The sequence below is a fragment of the Dermacentor silvarum genome, chromosome 9 (genome assembly GCF_013339745.2).
Source record: "Dermacentor silvarum isolate Dsil-2018 chromosome 9, BIME_Dsil_1.4, whole genome shotgun sequence".
NCBI classification, from domain to species: domain Eukaryota; kingdom Metazoa; phylum Arthropoda; class Arachnida; order Ixodida; family Ixodidae; genus Dermacentor; species Dermacentor silvarum.
Genome location: NC_051162.1, coordinates 100,548,436 through 100,563,505, shown reverse-complemented (window position 1 = coordinate 100,563,505; position 15,070 = coordinate 100,548,436). Strand labels below are relative to the sequence as shown.

General features: G+C 47.4%; 1 protein-coding gene across 1 annotated transcript in view; it reads right to left on the bottom strand.

Annotated features, from left to right (window-relative positions):
• Nucleotides 1-8,508: 8,508 nt before the first annotated feature.
• Nucleotides 8,509-15,070, bottom strand: part of LOC119463775 (neogenin-like) — a 42,761-nt gene continuing 36,199 nt past the window's right edge. Inside the window, exons 13-14 of the transcript XR_007463517.1 lie at nucleotides 13,052-14,060; nucleotides 8,509-10,700 (exon numbers count right to left, since the gene is read on the bottom strand). The gene's annotated coding sequence lies outside the window, so the exon portion shown is untranslated. The remainder of the gene's footprint in view (nucleotides 10,701-13,051; nucleotides 14,061-15,070) is intronic.

Below are 15,070 nucleotides of genomic sequence, written 5' to 3'. Positions count from 1 at the left end.
GACACGTTGTCAAAGGCCTTTTCCAGATCTAGACCGAGAATGGCCCTCGTGTCCCTGGTGTCTTTATCTAACATATCGTGCTTGATGAGTAGCATGACGTCCTGCGCGGAGAGGTGAGGCCTGAAGCCTATCATGTTGTTGGAAAAGAGACCCTGCTCCTCAATGTGTTTAGAGATCCGATAATTTATCACAGGCTCCACCACCTTGCCCAAACAAGACGTGAGGGAGATGGGCCTGAGGTTGTCAGTTCCGGGGCTGCGCCCAGGCTTGGGAATGAGAACCACGGATGCAACCTTCCACTCATCTGGAAATACTCCCGATTCCCAAATGCGGTTGATCTCTTCCGTTATGACCTTAATCGACCTGTTATCTAAATTGCGCAGCATTCTGTTGGTTACGCCATCCGGTCCCGGGGCTTACCTGCCAGTGAGTTTCTGCAGTGTTTCGCGAACGTGCGCCTCCTGAAACGGCCTGTCTAGGCTCTCTGCCGATTTGCCCTCATCTCGTGGACATTCCTGCCCCGTGGGCCCAGCCTTCTCCGCCAGGGGAAGATACCTCCGTGCCAAGTGCGTGGCGATTTCGTCATCCCCATGCTGCTGCCTTTCCGCATGAAGAATTTTATCCACCACCCGATTCTGATTGCTTTTGGTCTTATCCTCGTGGAGCAGGTACTTTAGTAGGTTCCATTTCCTACCTAATCGCATCTGCCCATCCACCATGTTACAAACCTCATCCCATTGCTGTCTCTCAAGCACTTGACAGTGTGCCATAATTATTTTGTTTAGCTCTGCTAGCCTCTTTCTAAGCCTACGATTGAGCTTTTGTGTTATCCACCTAGCCAGTATAGATTCCTTGGCCTCTATTAAGTGTGCTAATCTGCTATCCATTTTCTCGACCTCCAGCTCCATGTGTATCGACTTGGTCACTTCTCCTACGTCCCTTTTGACTCTATCCAACCATTCCTGGAAGTTCTCAGGAGAATCACCCCCTCTTTCCTCCCTGATCTTACGGAAATGATCCCAGTCTATGTATTTGAAAGCCCTGGGAGGCTTTCTGCCTACCTGCAGCACGGTGCTAGCAATATAATGATCGCTTCCCAATTCTACCCCTAGGTTAGCCCAAGAAAATGTCACGGCAGCGTGACAAAAATTAATTCTCTCAAAATAAAACAGGCACACCAGCCTTTTATTAAGCGAAAATGTGACAAAAAAGTGCCACTCAAAACATCCGTTTCTTTCTAGGTGCAAGACAGCGGCACGAAAAATTAGCAAGATAATACGCACTGATATAGCTTAAGCTATTACATAGCTTAAGGTGCACAACGGCTGATTTGACGAAACTTGAGTACGTGGGAAATATAGACCACACTCGGGCGTCTGGCGGGTTTCGAGCCGCGAGCGCTGGCAACACCACTAACCGCGGTGGTAAGCGCTAGTGACGCCTTGAAAATTTTCTGTGTTCATGAGTCAGGCGCCCCAGTCTTGCTCCACGTTTCAAGACATCGCATTTGAAGCGAAGAACGACGCGCGCAGTTGCAGAAAACCACCACCCGCATACGGGCCTCCAAGCCTGTGACGGCAGGTGACACAAAGTTACCACGTACCAAACAATCACGAATGCTCCGGCAACCTTGTGGGCCTATTCCTACCCAAAAGGCACCGCGCACGGGGCCCCTGAGAGAGGGAGGGGCGGCTTCAAAGGAGGTTGGCTTGCTGAGGCTAGCGGAATCACGTGACGCTCCCTCCTAGTATGTTTTACCTCTATGGCCTTAGGTTTGCCGAGCCATGAGGTTGTTTGGCGAGGCGTCCTGCTCACATTGCAACCGTGGGGTTCTTGTGGTCCTCGTTGAAGGCCTCTGGGATGTCACCTCCGCTAGAGCGGAGGCGCTGTAGGGGACACTGAACACCACCACCCACTACATGTCTCTGTTGGAGGCTCACCGGTGCCTGACATGCTCGCTTTCCCTATGCTCTCGGAGTCCTCGCAAGCCTGCTTTGCAGCGACGCTTCCGGTCGTCAGCATCTCGAAATAAAGGAGGTGAAAGCAAAGCTCGAGTGGATCGATGAAGATAAGTGCATACCGCGGCGCAATGATAAGGGCTCGTACTGAAAGGTTGTGGCTGGGCAAAGAGCCCACTAAGCGTTTGTTTAGTGAAGAAAAGAAGCATGCAGCAAATAAAGCGATAAAGGAAATTCGATATCACAAAAAATTACCCAAGAAAACAGGGATAACACTTCCATTCGTTGCATTTTACACAGAGCTTCTTGGCCAAAAATTGGTGACCCTAAGAGCTCCGAGTTGACATTCTGTCCCTTATACCAAGATTAGAAGACACGGTTAGAGAGTCACTGGATGATGATGATGATCTATAGTGTTTACTGGCGCAAGGCGGAGAGAGTCACTGCAATCTGAAATAATCGTGGCAGAAATGGAAGCGGCAATATATGAGTTAAGTAACGGCAAGTCACCTGTGCCGGATGGGGTGGGTGCAGCCAAATAAAAGTTTTTTTAAGACAGATTTGGAAATGCGTTTATATCAAGTGATCACCGAATGTTATGAAAAAAAGCAAGCACCCCTCTGTTTTAGGATCGCGCATGCAGTGCTGATCCCCAAAACTGATGACCCTGGAAAGTCTCTTTCAGTCGAGTCTTACCGTCCCATTAGTTTGACTAATACAGACTACAAAATATACGTGAAATTGTTAGCTAGACGGCTCCATATTGTTATTAAGTCCCTTGTTGGCCCACGTGAAACACTGGGTATTAAAGGTAGAACAATATTTACGAACATACACATAGCTAGAAGTATTCTGGAACGTTGTGACACAATGCATGACCGCGTAGCCACGATTCAGTTAGACTTACATAAAGCGTTCGATAAAGTTGTACATTAATTTTTTTTACTGCTTGAGCGTGTAAATGCTGGATCTGTGATTACTGAAGGTTTGAAAATGGTGTATCATAATTTTACAGCCAAATTAGTGAATAACAAGGAACGAAGTGATTCGATTCCTGTACTGTGGAACGTGAAACAAGGATGTCCTTTGTCTCCTCTTCTTTTTGCGACTTACCTATAACCTTTTTGTTTAGGTTTGTTTGCAACACCATGTATTCAAGGCTACACATTTTTGAACAGTGAAATTATGGTTCTGGCGTATGCAGATGACATAGCCGTGTTTCGTACTTGTCAAAGTAGCCACAGCTTTCTGCACAGCAACAGGTAGCGCGATCAGTTGGCCGGAATGCCTTGGATTTTGGCATGACAACTGGCAGAGCACACCCGAAGTGTACTGTAATATGAATTGGACAGTTTCCCCTGGAGAGTACCTCGGGGTTCCGCTAAATTATTACCGAAATGCTGAGGAATATTGCTCTGAGGTAAACAAACGCGTTAAAAGTACTACCGATAACTGGGGTGGATGGATGGATGGAAAAACTTTATTTTGGTCCATTGGGTCGCGCTAGTTTCCTAGCCCGCTCCCAAGTTGGGACCGAAAGGCCTAGCCTATCGGCCGCTTCGTGGGCCCGTTGGACAGCCCATAGCTGTTCATCTAATGTGAGACTGCGTAGAGCTGCGTCCTACCGCTCTTCAGTGTTGTCTTTGTCGCTGCGTAACGCGGAGCAACGCCAGAGCATATGACTTAGATTTATGGTGTCGTTACATTTATCGCAGGTTGTATGAGTAGAGATCTCCGGATCGACCTTGTTGATTAATAAAGGGTTCGGATAAGGTCTCGTTTCTAAGACCCTTAGCGTAATGGCCTGAACTCTATTTTACTGTGCGGAGGGGGGAAGACCCTGCGTTGTAGGTAGAAGTTCTTGGTTAGCTCGTTGTATGTGAGGAGGTGGTTCTTGCAATCAGGAACCTCAGCATCTTCTTGCCTTGTGGCTGCATGTTAGGCAAGTCCTCGTGCAGTATTGTGGGCAGATTCGTTGAGGTTCACGGGAGCACCGTGGATTTCTCCCATATGAGCAGGAAACCAGATGATCGTGTGGGGTTTGACGACCTTTTCGTCGAGAATTGCCAGAGCATGTCTAGAGATTACTTCTTTGGCAAATACTCGGACGGCTGCCCTAGAATCGCTGTGGATCGTCGATTTCTTTTGGTCTAAAAGTGCTAATCCGATGGCTACTTGTTCTGCAATGTCTGGTTGCGTGGTGTACGTGGACGCCGAGTTGACCACTTCACATTTGCCGTTCAGAAGGACTGCTGTGAAGGCTCGTCTATTGGGTATGAAAGCCGCGTTGACGAACGAGCATTCTTCAACCTGATTTTGAGCTTTCTCTAGCAGGGCTTTGGCTCTGGCTTGCCTTCTGCCCACGTTATGAATTGGGTGAACATTCCTCGGAACAGGCATGACTGTGATATTCTTCCGTAGGTCTTTGGGAATTTCTATATGATTATTATCTATTGCTGTAATTGGCTTACCACTTCGTTTGAGGATCTGTCTTCCTGATCGCGTGGTAGAGAGTCTAAAGAACTGGGCTCTTTCTTGTGCCTCGGCTATTTCCTCCAGTGTCTTGTGCATCTCTAGTTGCATCAGTCTTTCGGTTTCCGTGTACATAGGTAGCCCAAGAGCTACCTTGATTACCTTCCTTAACAATACATTGAGTTTGTCTCGTTCGGATCTCTTCCACTCGTGCATAAATCCTACGTAGGCGAAGTGACATAGCACAAAGGCCTGAAGCAGTCTAACGACGTTGCCTTCTTCAAGCCCATGTCGGCGGTTAAGCCCATGTCAGCGGTCCATGTCGGCGGATAAGCCTAATTGCGTTGTCCACTTTCTTAGCGATACGTAGAATCGTTTGATTATTGGACCCGTTGGCTTCTATCACCAAGCCCAGGACCCGGATGGAGTCCACCGTTGGGATGACGCTTCCGCTCCTGGTATAGAGCGGTATATTGTTCTCCCCAGGAGGAATCCATCCCCTGGGTTTGCGGCCTCTTCTCTTAGGTGTGTATAGTAGTAGTTCCGATTTGTTGGGTGAGCATCGGAGTCCCGTTGGGATGAGGTACTCTTCAGTGCCGTTTACGGCTTCTTGTAATCTTTGTTCTATTTCTCCGTCGCTGCCTCCAGTACACCATATCGTGACGTCATCCGCGTAAATGGTGTATTCTATGCCTTCGATGCCTTCAAGCCTTCTAGCGAGACCTCTCATGGGGATATTAAATAGAGTGGGCGATATGACTGCTCCTTGGGGTGTGCCGCGGTTGCCTAGCTTCATTGTATCTGATGTTAGGTCCCCAGCCTTGAGCGTAGCCATCCTTCCACTGAGAAAGGCTTCGACGTATTGATGAAAGTGACTATCCAGACCGAGGTTTGAAATGGTTTCGAGTATAAATATATGGAGGATATTATCAAAGGCTTTCTCCATGTCTAGTCCCAGAATCGCTCTCGTGTCCCTAGTCTTGTGGCTGGTTATTTGGTTCTTGAGTAGGAACATAGCTTCTTGCGTAGATAAACCAGGTCTGAAGCCGATCATCGTGTGAGGGTAAACATCGTGTTATTCCAGGCACCGAGATAATCGACTCAGTATTCCATGTTCAGCAACCTTTCCCACGCACGATGTGAGTGAGATCGGTCGTAGATTATCGAGGCCAGGGGGCTTGCCCGGATTTGGGATTAAAATGGTGTTAGCGGTCTTCCATTCGCCAGGAACGTCACCGCTCTTCCACATCACCGGTGACGCCGGTTGCCGACGCCGTATTTTCTGCGACGCGGCGTCCTTAACGCTGCTGCGTTAAATTATCAAAGAAGTCGTAGAACACTATGCGCACTTTCATGAAGAGCTTTATGTACTATAGAAATTTGTTTAAGGTAGGATTAGGAGTGCAGGTTTAATGATGCAATTGTTTTATTACGCCGAACAGAGTTATGCTTATTGGTACTAATTTACAGCTCCATTTCCTGCTATATAAGCCAGTTCACTGTGTGCTATACACAAAGGAAGCTTACATTTAGAACCGTCGCCGTCGCCGTGAGGTTCCCTATAGATAAAACCTTCGCCGCGCGCCGTATGCCCGAGCGGAAGCGTGCGGGGACGTGCGATATCACGGAGAGCGAACGAACTCATCTTCCACGCGCAAGCAAGGAAGCAGGAAGCCAGCGCCGGAGGGAGCGGGGAGGGGGGGGGGGGGTTGGCGCACTTTTACTCTGCCAACAACCGCGCTCGTCGCTCGTCCGCACCGTCTCTTATCTGCACACGGCTCTGACCTTTCTGCGGTGTGCATTCGCCGCTCAGTTTCCGTTGAAGCGATAGACCGCACGTACCTTCGCCCGCTGCGGCGTATGCTTGCTGCCAGCGTTTTGACAGTCGTTGTCTGCAGTCATTCAGTGTGATCTATTCGTGTTTGTTTGTGCGCGCTCACACCACGCTTGTTCATTCAGTTAGTAATAGTCGGGCCACATTTTCCAACGCACGCTACACATGCAATGCTGCCCGGATCGGCAGTGCAGCGCTCCAGGTGTGTCCCTTCGCACGCGCTGCCCACGGGAAGCGCTTCTCATCAACACCACCGTTTCACACGCGCCTTCTCGTGGTCATCGAGTCTCTCTTCAAGTCGGTCTACTTACGCCGCAGCACACCTGCTTACTTAATCAGCTCATGTTTACTACAATTCATTTTGCTACCAAAGCCGCTCACCTTACTTCGTATGACATTGCTGTGTTGCTATCGCATTCATTGCTTCGCCCTTAGGGCAAAACTGTGACATATTTCTCTGCGGCTCAGGGTGGGTTCTGTGAGGTCACCCGATATTCTACGCAGCTGCGTCCTCCTCGATTCAATGCGCCGATGAGAGGGTTTTTGCTGGGGATGGATTCCCCCACCGCTACCATACTCACACTGACGCACAAGTTTCTGTAGGTTTCTATACCGAAGGCCACTGAGCGCAGTCCTACCAGGCGTTGGAGGCAGCTATAGAGGCAAATTACTCGCACTGCATAAGCAGGCTCTTGTTGCACGTTAATAGTTCGTTTATTTTATTGCTTTCACAACAAATTATTATACATTTCCACTTATAGGCTCTCTGGAGACAATTAATTTTTTGACTATTCAAATTATTACGGAATAAAGAAAACGCACACTCAGCTGAGAAAGCGAGTTCGTAAAAACTAAAATTTGATGTGGCCCCAGCAACAAGTTGAAGTAAGATACAAAAAAAATTGAAGGATGCTTAAGCTTCGCCTTTAAGAGTAAAACGCGAAAGCGTTATCGGGACCCGTTCGCAGACGGCCAGTATGCTTCATTCACTGCAACACTGAATGTGGAAAGCCAGCTTACAAAGACCAAGCTTACACCGATCCCCTTACAGTCGGCGTCACTTTTAAACTGAAATGCATTGCTGGAAAAACGTTTTTTCAGGGGCAATATAAGTGGTCTTATATTAAAATGTGAAGGCCCTAGCACATTTCTTATTTTATTATTTTTTGATATTGCCCGGACGCGCGCAGGTTTGGTAGAAATGCTGGAAAAGGGGTTTGTTTTTGAGTTTCCTCGTAGCAGAATTAGGTTTTCTCGTCTATTCAAATTACAATCTTACGCCTATTGGTAAACAATCCGACGGCGAATCCGACGCCAAATGGTAAAGTCGTACTTATCATTTTTCTGATGGGTGTCACTATGATAAATTCAATTTTTGTTCACTAAGACCTTGCACCACGTGGAGGGCCTTCGCAGTCGATGTGGTTGGGTGATTTTCTCCGCCACCCGCGATGACACGCCGGTTGCCGACGCCGGATTTTCTGCGACACGGGGCCCTAAACGCTTTTGCGTTAAAATGACAGTGCCATTCCACTATGTTAAAGTGAATGACCAGTGTGAAGGTGGATTACCGGTGTGTGTGGTGATTGGCCGTTGCTCCGGTGAAACGTTGCGAACCTTCCACATGGAGGGTTCGCAGTTCTTCCCGCCTCGGGGCCGTGGCGCGCAGCACGCTACGCTTAGCGTCCGCGGCCCGCTCATCGTCGGTAGTCTGCTTCCGCCGCCGCGATATGCGCTACCGCACAAAGAACCTACACACGATATAGGAGAGACTATTACATTTTTTAAAGACGGATACGCCAATCACAGAGCGCGTACTAGCGCTGACACGGTCACGTGGCCACCAGAGTGAGCTACGTCACGTAATGAAGAAGCAAAGAAGTTCCTGCGTAAAGCGCGGTGGGCTGCACGAGTTTTTTACGACGCCGAATTTCAAAACACCGCCATTCTGACGTTTTCATACGACGCCACAAGTTAACGACGCGTCTGAAATGGTTTTACTCTCCCAAAGTTTAACAACACCGCCATCTCGACAATTTTATACGACGCCACACGGTGGCGCGACTCGTCTGAAATTGCTGATTTACTTCCGGTATATCTACTTCCGTTGCCGGACGCGATCTCCTGGAACCTAGCCTTTAACAGCTTCGCTGTAATATAAACCGCACTGGTACATTGTGATCACTGCGTCCGCGGTGCAATTCAATCCCGGTAGAAATAAATGAAGCCAAGTGGCGGGTAGTGGCTAACATTTATTTAAATATTCCACAGTCCCACGAGCAGTTTGCCGTATAAACAAGCCCATCAAATCACTCTTTCAACATCTATCGCTAAGAGCAAATAAGCAACCTGAGTAGACCAGCCATTTAAGGCGTACCAAAATTTGTACAATATTTTCCCTCATCCCCTGGTTGGTATACAAGGCCATTGAGATGTAAACCTAGGTACAGTACTGTATTCCAGCCACATCCCGATAGACGCATCCAATTGGAGTGTATGACCACGGGACATATTGTTAACCTACGTATTATCTAAGACAGTAACACTTCATTAACAGAAGGTAGTGTGCCACAGCCACAGCTCTGGTGAAATGGTAGAGCGTCCGCTTCGTATGCGAGAGCTACTGGGTTTCAAGCCCGCAGTGTCGCCGGAAACGCACCGGTTCTAGTGAGTAGATATGTGCCACGACTTGGTACTCAGTTGCGTATACGGGTTCTCATCTCACAAGGGGGCATGTAGAGATTTACTGGGGTCTCACGAGGCCCCTTGACCGCCACACCTTTAACCCTTTGACCACGCCACATCTTTGTGGAAATAGTCTAGCATCAGCTGCTGTAGGAGGCGGACGAGTGCTGGCGCAGGGTACCTGCCCACAAAATTGTTACCAGCGCGCTCCCGGCCTCCTGCCAGGACTGCCAGACCCCGCCGGAAAATATGTCTGGCGGTCATATGCCTCCAACTTCCCAATAGGTGCGCGTCCATGTGAGAGTCGTAACTGCCGTAGTGGCCGTGCACCAGGACGGGTGCGCGCTTGTACCTATTTTGTGGCTAGGTATTCGCCGGCAGCACTAGTCTGCCTTCCATAGCAGTGGCGGAAGCCGTAATACTTCACCAAAGCTGTGGTGGAGCCAAGGCGCGCCCAGAGACACTCGAAAACATTTGTAGGGCCCCCTTTCGAGATGAGAACCGATACGAAAAACTGAGCAGCAATTCGTGGTATGGTCTGCCGATCACCAAAAAAAACGTTAAAAAGTAACATGCCTTTGTGTAGGAAGCATTAGTGCATTACATTTCACTCGGTGGGGGGAAGGTAGCCCAACAGAATTCACGCAAAGATCATCCCTTGCCTAGAACATTAAGATCACAATATGACTAGAAAGGACTTGAGAAGCATGATATAAACTCCGCACAACGAAGATCTTGAAGGCCTCCATCAACAGCGCATCCTCAGGGAGAAAAACACAGAAGCGGCACGGAAATACACTTTAGTAGAGTGCGTGGCAGCGACTGATAGTATGCCACGCTATTTAACATGAAACACTAGCGTAAGGAAGACGAAGACACATGCGAGGAGGCTACATGACCAATGTTGTCAGTTGTCAGTCTACGCAAAGTAAACTGCACGGCAACATCTTACACACACGTGAGAACACTTGTACCATAAGTGACATGTTTAAAGGTATTCAAAACACTTATTAGGTGGACGGCAGGAAAAAATAGGTGACACACACCACTCCCGTATACAGTTCACTGTACGCCTGAAACGACGTTATACATATGTTTACTGCTCTCCAGAAAAGAACATAAAAAGAAACAAGGGGTACAAAAAACCAGCGAGGAGATGACATGTACTGCAACGGGTGTTAATGTTGTTTCCATGTAAAGCAATATACTGCACACTCAGAAATGTAATGCCTAATTTTTTCGATGATCAAAGCCTTCCATGACGTTTCAGCGTTGTTTCATAGAATTGTACACAATTCTGTTCAGAGCTGACTCACTGTATCTTTCTCCAGCAGTGGTGTTGGCATTTTGTCCCACGTGACAAACACAGTAGCGCGACTAAACATCCATCGTATAAAAAGAGAGCCTCAATCAATTGATCGTTGGATGATCGAACCCGGCATATTCCTTTTTGGCAAGAGGTGTAAAGCGGACCCTGACTCTAGCTCCGTCCAGTGATTCGCCCTCGTACAGGTTGTACGCGTTGATGCTGACGGTGCAGGGCACGCCTGGGCTCAGCGTTGGGATGAGAAGCGCCGTCCTGTCAGCCTCGAGAGTAACGCTGGTGCTATTTCCCTTGACTTCACCGTTCACGCAGGTGAAGCTCACTTCGTATCCGCCGGGCGGTCCGTTCCACGCGTCCGGAGGAAGCCATCTGAGTGTGTGTCCTCCGTCCTTTTCCTCCACGGTCACATTCCTCGGCTTTTCGGGCACTGAAAAGTGGCGCCATGAAGAGGGTCAATAAAGATAGGCTCAAGTTAGCATAAGCAAATAATCAGGCATGAAGGACTAGCTGTTACTTCAGCACGCAGCGTTTTCGAGGTCTTCTTGTAAAGACTGTACATTTTCGTTTCTGTGAAGAAGCATACATTCCCTGAACCCCGCTATGGGCAGCCGTGTAAAACCTTAAAGAATAATAATTATGTGGGTGAAACGGGCTCACAGTCCTTCACGCTGCAATTCGTCGGTAATGTGTTAAAAAAATAAGCACCAACAATTCCTTATGAAGTGCTGAGAATCCGTGCAAAATGTTTGTGCCGGCACTTGTTCTGCGCTCAAGGCTAAGAAGTGTATAGTTTCCATAAAGTGTGGTAAAGCAGGCTGTTCTCGGATGCTAAAATAGAGCAAAAAGTCCGCGCACAAATTCACACTCAAAATTATTTGGCGTCTGTGGCCCGTTTTGCACTCAGAGTGCAATAAGCGAGCTGGATTCCTCGTAAAAAACGTTGACCTACCATATTGCAATATATTGATGTGAGCAAATTAACGCAATACACGGAGTGTGATAAGCTATAAAACAGGAGCCGTCCCATTAACCTGTACTGCACGTGCTGCAGAAAGTTTTTTCTTTTCTATTTTTTATAGCAGCTGATCTTTTATCTAAAGCTTTCGTGGAGTTAAGTAAATGCTCACTGGTGCAATCTTTACCAGAGGTTGTCGTCCAAACATCGACAGAACTTGCTGCTGAATAAATGCAATGCGCGCATTTAGATTTTGTAATTTCAGGCCAGCTTTATAACTACTATGCGCCTTCCTTTATGAGTGCGAAATAAACTTTCCTGTCGTAGACGCAATTTTTCGCTTTCTAAACTAAGTAAGCGTTGAAAAGTGGGAAGTGTTAGAAATGTGCAATACGTAATTTTAAGTACTCTACACTGCCGGGTTTAGAAAACGTAATGAACCTAAGTAAATTACCTCTTTCACCACGTCCCTCTTTCATAATTATCAACGCTGGCCCTCATTTCACTTAGGATGTTTCTTTTTAACTGAACAGCTTGAAATCTCGTCCCTTTTACATTATCGTAATGATTTGCTCGGAGACCTAGCTAGCTTTTCTAGGTATAAGACATCTGTCAATGCATCACACCAAATTATTTCGATTTTCGGCAGGGTAAAATGTGGCTTGAGCAGTCCACAAATCCTGGCCTTTCCAAAGTGTTGGGAGTGTATTTCTACTCTTTGCAGAAACTTACAAAATCCTTGCGCATTAAAATACTTCCACGTTAACATAGTGTACCAGCAAGATGTTTCCACATCCCACATCATGTTGAGCAAATTGGCACATTCGGCTTGTTGGTATAGCATGATGGAGGCAAAGGGCGTGGCGCATCCGAACATAGCAAAAGAAGGACACAGACTACATGCATATGTAGCGCTGGCTTTCCGGAACCAGTGTTAATTGCGGGATCGCAGCATACCGATACCTTTCACTCGGCTGCAATAGAACATATTCTCAGAGCATCCTTATAACGTTAGTCGCGACATGTATGGGGTGCATTGTGATAAAAAGCCAAGCCGTGCGCATAAATTCTATCTCTTTTCTCGATGATGAGACGGAAGGTTCGCTGATGCAAGCGTCACCGAAGAAGGCGATGTGATGTGCTTCAGCGAAGAGCTCTCGTTGACGCTTCTGCCGAGAACCACCTATTTTCAAAGAGTGCAGGTGCAGCTTCTGCAGTGGAGTAAAAAAAAAAAAAAAACCACCGGGCTTCTGTTTGTTCCGTCGGGCTGCTCTACGTGAGCATAAAAGCAAATTGAACAATGAGCAGCCTAATCGTTTTCTTGCACTGCGCTGCAAGAGATGCACCAGCAGGCCCCACTTTGAAAATACGGTAATCCTCGAAAAAAGCGTTAACGAGATGACCAAGCTCATTAGTGAGGCACATCACATCTTTAGTGACGCTTGCATAAGTAAAGCATCCATCTCAATATCGGAGAAAAAAAGATTAAATTGATGTGGCTGGCACGATTTTTTATCACAATAAGTGCCATACATGTCGCCTGCGGCGTTATCAGGTTACGCAGAGAAAATGTCCTATTGCAACCGAGTGAAAGGTATATGTATGCTGTGATCTCGCTATTTAAAATTCGTTGCTGAAAGTGAGCGCCAAATAAGTGTGTAGTCTGTGTCCTTGTTTTGTTATGTTTCGGATGCGCTACGCCTTTTGCCTCCATCAACGTAAATCATACTCTTATAAAGCCACCAGAGGCTTAAATCGGTTAGTTTCAACGGCTAACGCTGTATTTACGCGTTTTAAACGGAGGAAAACAGCAGGGGACTTACCACCGATGAGAGTTTCGAAGTCCTTGCTCTGCCCTTCTCCCACGAAGACCTGCCCTTCGCCGACGACCGTTGGAGTCACGGTGACAGTATAGTTCCTCCACGCTTTCAGATTATCCAACTCTATCTCCGTGTCAGCTGTCGTCACGTTCCGCACAATAACTTGTTCCGGCCGGCTAACGCTGCCATTCATAGCTGTGTACCAGTCAGTGCGTGAAAGTGTGGTGTTTCGTACAACGTTTAGTGAGGGCTCAACGCTCAGAACCACCCTGTAGTACGCCCCACCTATTTCATCAAGATCTTGCACTTTAGACCACGAGACAAGCGCGGAGTTTTCGGTTATATCCGTAACGGTCAGGTCGCTCAAGTCCGAAATCTCTGGTGTCCAGCTTACGCCGCTGGTCTTGACTAGTTCTCCTTCAAACAGGTTGTTTTCTGTCTTGACGAGTAGGCTGGACTTTGGCTACAAGGGTGGCGAAATTTTTAACTCCCGCGAACGTTACCTTTGATGATGGAGCGTTTACCGATTTGACGAGGCAGTTTTCGGCTCCTGCGTTTGACTCTATGCAAAGAACGACGAGGTACCTCACCTCAGCGGACGAATTCAGTGTGTTAGTGGTAGTCCAGGAGATGACTACGTCGGATGACGAGAAGGTCCTGTTCGTCGTTGCAATGTTGATATTAGCAATAGCTGGGAGCCCATCGGGTTTGGTTGTCGCTGACTGTAGTAGTGGCTTGCCGTGCCACATTACGTTGCTCACTTCGTAATCTGCAATAATTTCAACCACGTAGGTTGTGTAGGGCTGCAGACCGTCAATAAGTGTGCTCGTGCTATAGAGGGGCACTGTGGATGTGTTGTTGGGTACCCTGTGAGTCTGGTCTTCGCGGTGTAGCCACCAGGATACTCGATAACCTTTCAGAGATTGTTGCGCGACTGGAGCGACCCAAGAAATTCGAAGCGATGTACCGCTGACGGCCTCAGAAGTAAGGTTGGTGACGTCTCCCTGAAATCCTAAAAGATAGGAAAGAAAAAAAAAGCTGCAACTAAGAACTAAAAGCGTTTTTTTAGTTTAGTTCCTGTTCTTCATTAATTACCTGACAAAACGTATGGCAAGTTTAATTATGGCGTATATTCCACCGTACTAGTTTTGTGGCTGACAAAACGTTTAAGCCAAATAAAGAAATAAAATACAGAGATGCATGAAGTGCAAAAAAACACATTTATAAATCTTTACTATAGACAAAATTAACAGCTTAAGCGTTATAACTTTAACGTTCGAAGGCAACATGTGAATTTTACTTCAACTGAAGAGAGTTTAGCAGGTATTGCGTGTCTGACATACCATACAATATATCAGCACAATTCTCGGTTTTGAATATATCACTACTCATTTAGGTATCTTGTTGTGACAATAAAACTACACACGATTAAACGAGCTGTGAAAATTTACGTCACCGGAAGACCACAATCTTCTAGCACTCCCTACTGCTTTTCTGTTGTGGAGGCTGTTCACAATTGCTAGGCGAGTTCCTGCCGTTATGACTTAGCAAAAGCGACGTCCCTATTCAACAGACGACCAGCCTTCGGTCGCCACACCAGCTAAAGGAAGGCAGCAATCGTTTAGCTTACAAAACATTGGTTGCGGGTGGCATTCTGCGACTCAGTGTGAGTTTCTGGGGTGTCGATCTTTTATATGAGTACGAGGCTGCAGGTTTCCAGATAGCTACGGAGACATCATATCTGCAATGTCTTCTGGCCATATCGCGAGGCTTCGTCGGAATGCCAGATAAAGACCTCATGCGTTGTTACGTTGTTAAAGCAAAGCCTTCTATGTCTCACTGATTCATCCGTGAGCGCCAAAAACGCACTGCAAGAAAGTCAACTTACACAATGGAGCTCTCTGCGCATGTGCGCACATAATAGCACAACGTCTGCGCATCTGCGCACACAATAGCACAACGGCTGCGCATCTGCGCACACAATACAGCAACGGCGCACGACATACGTATCGCAGGACACTA